Here is a 7,515-nt window from a genome sequence, read left to right as displayed (position 1 = left end):
TACACCCCACTCCCATCTCAACCGATAGCTTGGCGAGCCCTCTCCATCGTTCATTCCCCTGATCCAACGATCATTCTCCTCGCTCACCCAAATCATCCGTATACCCATGCATTCCACGTCATCTGACCATTCTATTGCCGAAAGAAGGATATGACCAGCTCTGCCAGCATCTGTTACAGTAATATCCACAGCAACCATATTAAAGAGAAAACATGGCCAAAGGAAAAAAGGACATAACACGACCCTGTAACTAAATTTATCAGTTATGGACTTCACCGGTACGAGCACTCCAATTGCCTAAAGGACAACACAACACCTGAACAGATCGAATCCACCCACTGAAACAAGCAACTTTGTTCAAAGACTCCATCATGAATTTAAATGCAGTTGGTGGTCAATTATGACCCCTCCATACCTAAACGACTAAGTTCCATTGTAACGTAAGCTTATAAATACCTAGAAGAAATATGTAATCAAGGTTGGCATTTGATGTAAGGTTCAACTTCTGGAGACTGTAGATATTTTGTCACTTGCAACGTCTCATCTTCATTTTTAGCAAATACAAGCTTCTTTTGCTGTTAACTACTCATTGTCCACTCTCCTCTATTATATGCTTGTACCTGATATGTTGTGTTCTTGATCTCTTGATGTTTAGTACTAGATAACTGCCATCTTATCTCTATGTTATAATCTTGAATGCATCACTGAATAGGTTGCTCAGGTTTCTTTCTATCTAATGTAGGAGAGTTGTCATCCCGTCTTTACATTAATAGATTAGATTTGCAGGTTTCTGTACTAGTTGCAGCTAGCCATCACATGGTCTTGTGTATCTACTGGTGTGGTTAGTATTCTCCATATTCACCTAATATCTAAAACTGTGAGCGTTGGTGGTCTAAAGCCTTGTATTCTGAGGGTGTTCATGCATCTCTGGAGTGAAACAGAGTAGAAGTGGTTATCTAGCTTGAACCAAACCATCATGCCCTCCATTAAACCTTGCAACAATAGTTGAGTTTATATGTTACCAGGCATCTCCGAGCTACAACCTAGGAGAGTTTCTTGGAATCCTAACAATTACCACCAAGACTAGTGTTGTTTTGACCCGTTGTATTGGATGAGGGCTAAACTATATAAAGAGATAAGATCAAAGGGCTAAGTGTGCAAGTGAAAGGATTTTTTTGATGAATACTTTAATATGAAGTATATTTTCTTTGTAAGGGCCATAATTGTCACATAAATCTAAAATAATTATGCACCAATGAATACAATGATGGATCAGGATCATGAGACTTGAAATGATTGTTCATTGTATGATCTGTTCATGGATTGACTAGATCTCAAGACTCATGCATGTTTTTATCAATGAATATTATGACCTGGGTCTTTCTGAAGTTCTGAAGGGCTGCAAAATTTAGGTCAAAATTTGCAGATCTATACACTAGTTATTCTCGGGAAAAGTGCATATACATGTGGGTTCGCTTCTTCAAAGATGTGTAACAAAAAAATTGCAGTGGTCAAGTGTTCAGTTTTCGGTATATTAAGATTTGTACGCGGGTTTCTCTACAGAAAAACGTGTATGCACACAGGTTGCCTTAAGTGAAGTTGCGTATACATTTTGGCATTTGAATTATCAGGATTGCAGTTGATTCTATGTGTTGATGCAATATTCTGGGTTCAGTTCTGTGTACCAATTACAGTGATCTAATTGTTCCAGTTGATTGGTTGAGTTTTGATTAAGTGTTAGTTGATTGAGTTTTCAGTGATTGGTTGATTATAAGTGTTGAGATTGATGATTGTATTACAATGATGATTGAGCATAAGTGTTGATATTGGATCCAATGTGAAAATTCATGAAACATGGTCCATGGATGTTGTTGAGGGTTGGAGCCTCCAGTGAGGAATTCAAAGCTTACAAAAAGTAGTAGCTGGTGATTAGATTAGTGAGTTGGAGCCCCCTTCCAGTAGCAGCTGGAGAATAAGTGAAGGTTGTAGCCTTTAGCAGGTGGGCGTCTACGTACGGGTATGAGTTTGCACCAGTATAAGAATGTAAAATGTTTTTGATATTAATAATTTTTCAAGACTGAGACAATAACAGTGGTGCTTTTCTCCCACATTGGGTTTCCACCTTAAATCTTGATGTTCATGTGTGATACTTTATTTTGTTCTTACTACACCTATTTACTATTTATCAAATGCCTGATAAATCTCTCACATTCCGGTTCAAGATTAACAGATAAAGAATCAGCTATTTTACAAGTGTGTTGAGCATATGCTAGTTTCATTTACAACAGTCACGTATATATGCTAGTTGGGTTCAGTCAAGTCGCATATACATATCAAAAAATAAAATTATTATTGTGAATTTTTAAAATACTAATTCATCCCCCTCTCAATATTTTTCCCAACATTCATTAAGCAAAATGAGATTAAATAGATGATCTTCAATAAACTAGTCCACATCATACCAAACTTAAGTCTTAGACCATAAATTCTAGGCTTTTAGATTCATGGGCATCAACAAATTCATATTTAGGAAAGGATTCAACCCAACACTCCAACACCTCCTTGGATAATGTATCCACTAGTTGATTTAACCTACAAAAAATATGAGCAAGGATGCCCATTATAACTGATGAATGCATTACTAAACTTGAGACAATAAGGATTCAAACTATACATTCTCCATAGAAGAATTGGCATTAGCCTCTTCAAAGCCTATTTCAGAATCCCCCATCACTTGCAACCTCTTAAAACCTTGAAGATTTGGAAAATAAAGAAGAGCAAGCAATGTTGAGAACTCAACTTTTGAATTGGCACCATGACCCAGAGAATATTTGATATGAAAGAAATGAATTGCATTTACAAACAAAATAACACCAACCCCAAACCTAGGTGGATGCCCCTGGCACCATTAAAGAAACCCCACGGGGTATCAATGTCTAGAGCAAACATAACCATCACACAATCTTTCTTTGATTTAAGATTTCAGTTGAATTCACCATAATATGGTCTATCAAAACAACTACTAGTTTTGTTGGGACCTTCTTATCCTAAAACATAGTAATATTAATATTGCTAGTCTGCCATACAAAATAAACAAAATGACAAGACATTGAATCATAGTTAGAGATAGTTGCTAAACCAACCCTGGATGCATAGCCCTAAGCTCTCCTTTGGATAATTTATTTTTCACCAAACTCGAGAGTTGCTTCAAAAACGGGCATTTTACACAAAGGTGGTAGATTGATTCTATCGCCTAATGGCACAAAGTACACCAACTAGGACTTATTCAACACAATTACTTCGAAATCAAACTTATATTGAATCTTAGAAGCCTCATCCCCATAAAGTCAAATGTCATGAAATTTTCCTTTCAAAGTTTTGATGATAAAACCCTAGACTAGAAAAAAACTCAAACTCAACATGGTAATTTGTGAAATGATATCAACTAGAACACAAATTTCTCTTAGCTAGTTTAGTGTTTGGACATATTGGCTATAAAAATAATAGAAGGTAGTGAAAGAGAAGCACAAGGATCAATAACTGGAAGATTAAACATTGGAAAGGACACAACTTGTATTGAATTTTCCTCTGTGCTCGCTACCACCTACATTTATTAATGAACGTCATCCGTCTCATAACAGGTTTTGGAAGTAACACAAAATCTAGCAGAGTTTTTGTTTTAGTACAACAAACCCATACTTTTCTACAATAAACTTATATTATTATATCCTTGTATTAATTTTTTGATAAAACGTGATATTTTTACATTCATTTTTGGCTAGATTGAAAAGAATGTTCAATAACTTTTAGTTTTTTAACAAAAAAAAATATATATATATTATTAATTTGTTTTCTATATTTTCAAATCTAATCATGTTCGGTGTAAATTTTTTTATATTTTTAATTTAATTTTTTTTTTTTTAAATATTACATCCAATCAACTTTTGCAACTAACCAAAAAAACAATTTTAAATTAATAAAAAAATATGAAAACACATTTGAAAACATTATACAAATTTTGATGGTAAACAAAATTCAAAACATATATATGATATCAGGGACTAATAAAAGATAACCCATACATTAATGTTGTGAAATATTGGGCTCTTATTTGTACTTTTTCTGAAAAAGAAGATGTTGATAAACATAGAGTCAGCGCACCAAAGGGATATTAATTTAAAGGAAAGAGTGAGTACTCGCTGAATATGAGATAATATGGAAGTGTGTACTCAAAATTGATCCGCACGGTTTGTTTGTAACAAATTAAAAAAAAAGCAGTTGTTTATAATGAGATTTTTTGGAAGTTTTTTGGGTGAGTTTTTCAGTCAAAATTTGGCAGTAATTTATTGGAATCTCAAGTTTGATAGCTAGTTTCTGCACAATCAAAGTGTCTTAGGAATTTTTCAAGGTGCTGAATCGAACTATACAGTTAAAAAACCATTTTAAATAATACAAATCAAGATTTAACCTCAATTTTTTCCACCGGATCCGATCAGAAATCGCATTATATACAAATTCCGAAAAAAATCATGTGAGACTTCATGTGCCCCTTCCAATATTCCTGTTTGACCTTATCTTTATATCCACATCACATGTCTATGAAATCACCAGAGTGTTCAAGGGGGAAAGTCTCTACAACTAGTAAAATTTTCTATCACGTTTTAAATATCTCTGACACAGTCCCCCTCTCTCACATTTCTTTCCGCTATTCACGATCAATATGGGCTTCGAGCATACATGCAAATATTCGCCTCCACATCTCTAATCCGCAACCCAGATTCAGCAGTTAGCTCTACGCCTCCGCCTTCCAGCCTAAACAATTAGCTCTCAGTTCAATTTACTAATACATTGACACTCACGGTAGACTCCTATTTTCTAAAATCAGAGAATCATTACCTCCTTGTATCCTTTCACCAGAAAATTTTCATATGTAGATTAAGAGTCAGGAATTTATTTTGTATATGTAAACGGAAATTGTCATGTGTAGAGTGCAGATTGAAGTATTTACTTTGTATATGTATATTTTGCCCTTGAAATAATTGAAACATTCAAATTTTTATACGTAGATATTTTTAATGAAAACGTCTTAATTCATTCCTTCCTTCCCCAGTTTGTTCAGTCAAACAATAGCAGGATAGTGATATGTGATACATATCATCATCTAAATGGAAGGAACTTGTTACAGGATCAATCAATACGGCGTGCTTGGTATTGTAATACCATATTAATAGGAATTTGTCATGAGTGGGAATATCAAAGATAAATCCTGCTTTTTCACCCTGGATTAGATTGTCTACAGCAACAACCTTGTAGGGGTGAACATTAGAAGAGGCTATGTCATTGCAGTTCATGCAGCTCACTCCATCATGATCACCGACGATTTATTCCAACAGCGGCCAACCTCGACATCACACTCCACAATTCAACGATTTGTTAATGGTCGATGAGATTAATAATATTTATATTTATATTCCTGGTGTTGAGTTTTAACCCCTGTAGTGTATTTTATATGGGTATTTGTCATATTTTTGTGTTTAATTTATTTAAAATTTGGTAAAGATTTGCTAGAATTACAAGTTTAAGTTATGAACTCTCAATAATCTAAATAATTCAAAATTTTCTCAAGATACACCATCCATATAAATAGTCAAAAACCTATTTTAAACCACTTTGATAAAAAACATTTAGCTAAATTGTCTTTCCAACAAGCACCCATAAAAAAGAAAAAAACATAACAATCACATAGATCTTCGCACAGAAGTAAAAACATAACTATTACATAGAGAAAGAAGAGAATAGTTTATATGTAGAGTGGAGGGTCATCCTGATAGAAGAGTATAGTTTATATGTAGAGTGGAAGGTCATCTTAACAGGATTGTAGATAAGAGTCATTCTAAAGCCCAGCCACAAAGTAAAGTAATTAGTTGGTTGGGCATTCCAACGATCTTGACTATGGGGTAAATTTTGTTGGTGGGGTATTTCAATGACTTCTATTATGGGGTAAATTTTTTTGGGAGTGGAGTATCTAATTTATTTTGTTAATAGATATTGGGAATATTTCAGAATCTGACGTATAAAGTGGAGCAGATAAAGTGAAGTCACTCCAGATATAAAATGTGAAATAGAAATAAAAATGCAAACATCGTATAAATGTAATAACTTACTAAAAGCCAATTAAATCCAACAAAATTGCTATTCAGGGATAGCATTGACAGTCCAGTGTGCACTACGTGCACTGGACGAAATCGCTATTTACAGATAGCATTGACAGCCCAGTGTGCGGAGTACCTGCACTCGACGAAATTGCTATTTAGAGATAGCATTGACAGCCCAGTGTGGAGTACATGCACTGGACGAAATTGCTATTTACAGCTAGCATTGACAGCCCAGTGTTGAGTACATGGACTGGACAAAATTATATTTACAGATAGAATTGACAGCCCAGTGTGGGTACATGGACTGGACAAAATTGCTATTTACAGATAGCATTGACTGGAATGTTAATGTTAATTTAAAATAAGACTGGGTAGTCCAGCCAAGGAAAGCTTAAAAAACGATAATGAAGCAAGACGACCACTATGACAAAGAGAAACTTCACGAGTCAAAAGATAGTTGCCTGCAATTTTAGAAAAACAAGTTGATCTGGATGACAAGTTTCAACAACGACGGTGTTAAGTGCCGCACCATTAAAAATAAATAAGGATGACACACTGTAGAATGGAACCAGTGAAATTTCAGCGCTGGAAAGGTACGGCAAAATGCTAGTGGGGCCAGGTGCGATGTATAATCTAGACCATAAGCTGCCTCCAGGGTTGGAATTTGGATTTTTCATTACCCGTCAAACAATTTTTTTTGACGTTTTGGATCTTTATGTTACCCGTCAAGGAACGTTATGTTTAAAATTTTGCCCTTCAATCATAATGTTTTGATAAAAAATTGACCCTTCATTAATAAAGCTTTAATTAAAAAATACTTTTCAATCACACAACTATGTTAATTTTTCTCACAGATTTATAATAATAAGAAAAGAAAAAAAACATAACCATAACTAAATGATTTGTTGAATCATGAAGGTTGTTTTACTCATGGATGGGATCCACAATTCCCATATCATCCAGATTCCACTTATGAGTTATTCTTCCAAAGACATGATACAAAAATTATGGGTATATCTAGAAATCTATTTTACTCACGCCCAACTAATTGTTATTGCAATCATTCTGCTCCTATTTCAACATTCTCAATTTGGATTTCTATTAGATAATTTAAATGTTGCAATTTCAGTAAAAACAAATGGATTTCTTTCACCAATATGAACCAATAAAACTTCCCAAAAATAAATTTCCATCTCAAAGACTTTGAAATTGACAAAACTATTTTGGACATTCCTCTCCACCATCATAATCACATGGAAATAACCTAAAAGCTGAATTTTTAATAAAACCAACATAATACATGAACTTAATTTATTTAAATATAAATAACATAAACTTAATTTATTTAAATAAAAACAAA

The sequence above is a fragment of the Pinus tabuliformis genome, chromosome 4_1 (assembly GCF_031772625.1).
Source record: "Pinus tabuliformis cultivar Carrire ecotype Pingquan chromosome 4_1, CPIR1, whole genome shotgun sequence".
In the NCBI taxonomy this organism is placed as follows: Eukaryota; Viridiplantae; Streptophyta; class Pinopsida; order Pinales; family Pinaceae; genus Pinus; species Pinus tabuliformis.
The sequence above is the reverse complement of the archived record's forward strand: the minus strand, read 5'-3'. Positions refer to the sequence as shown.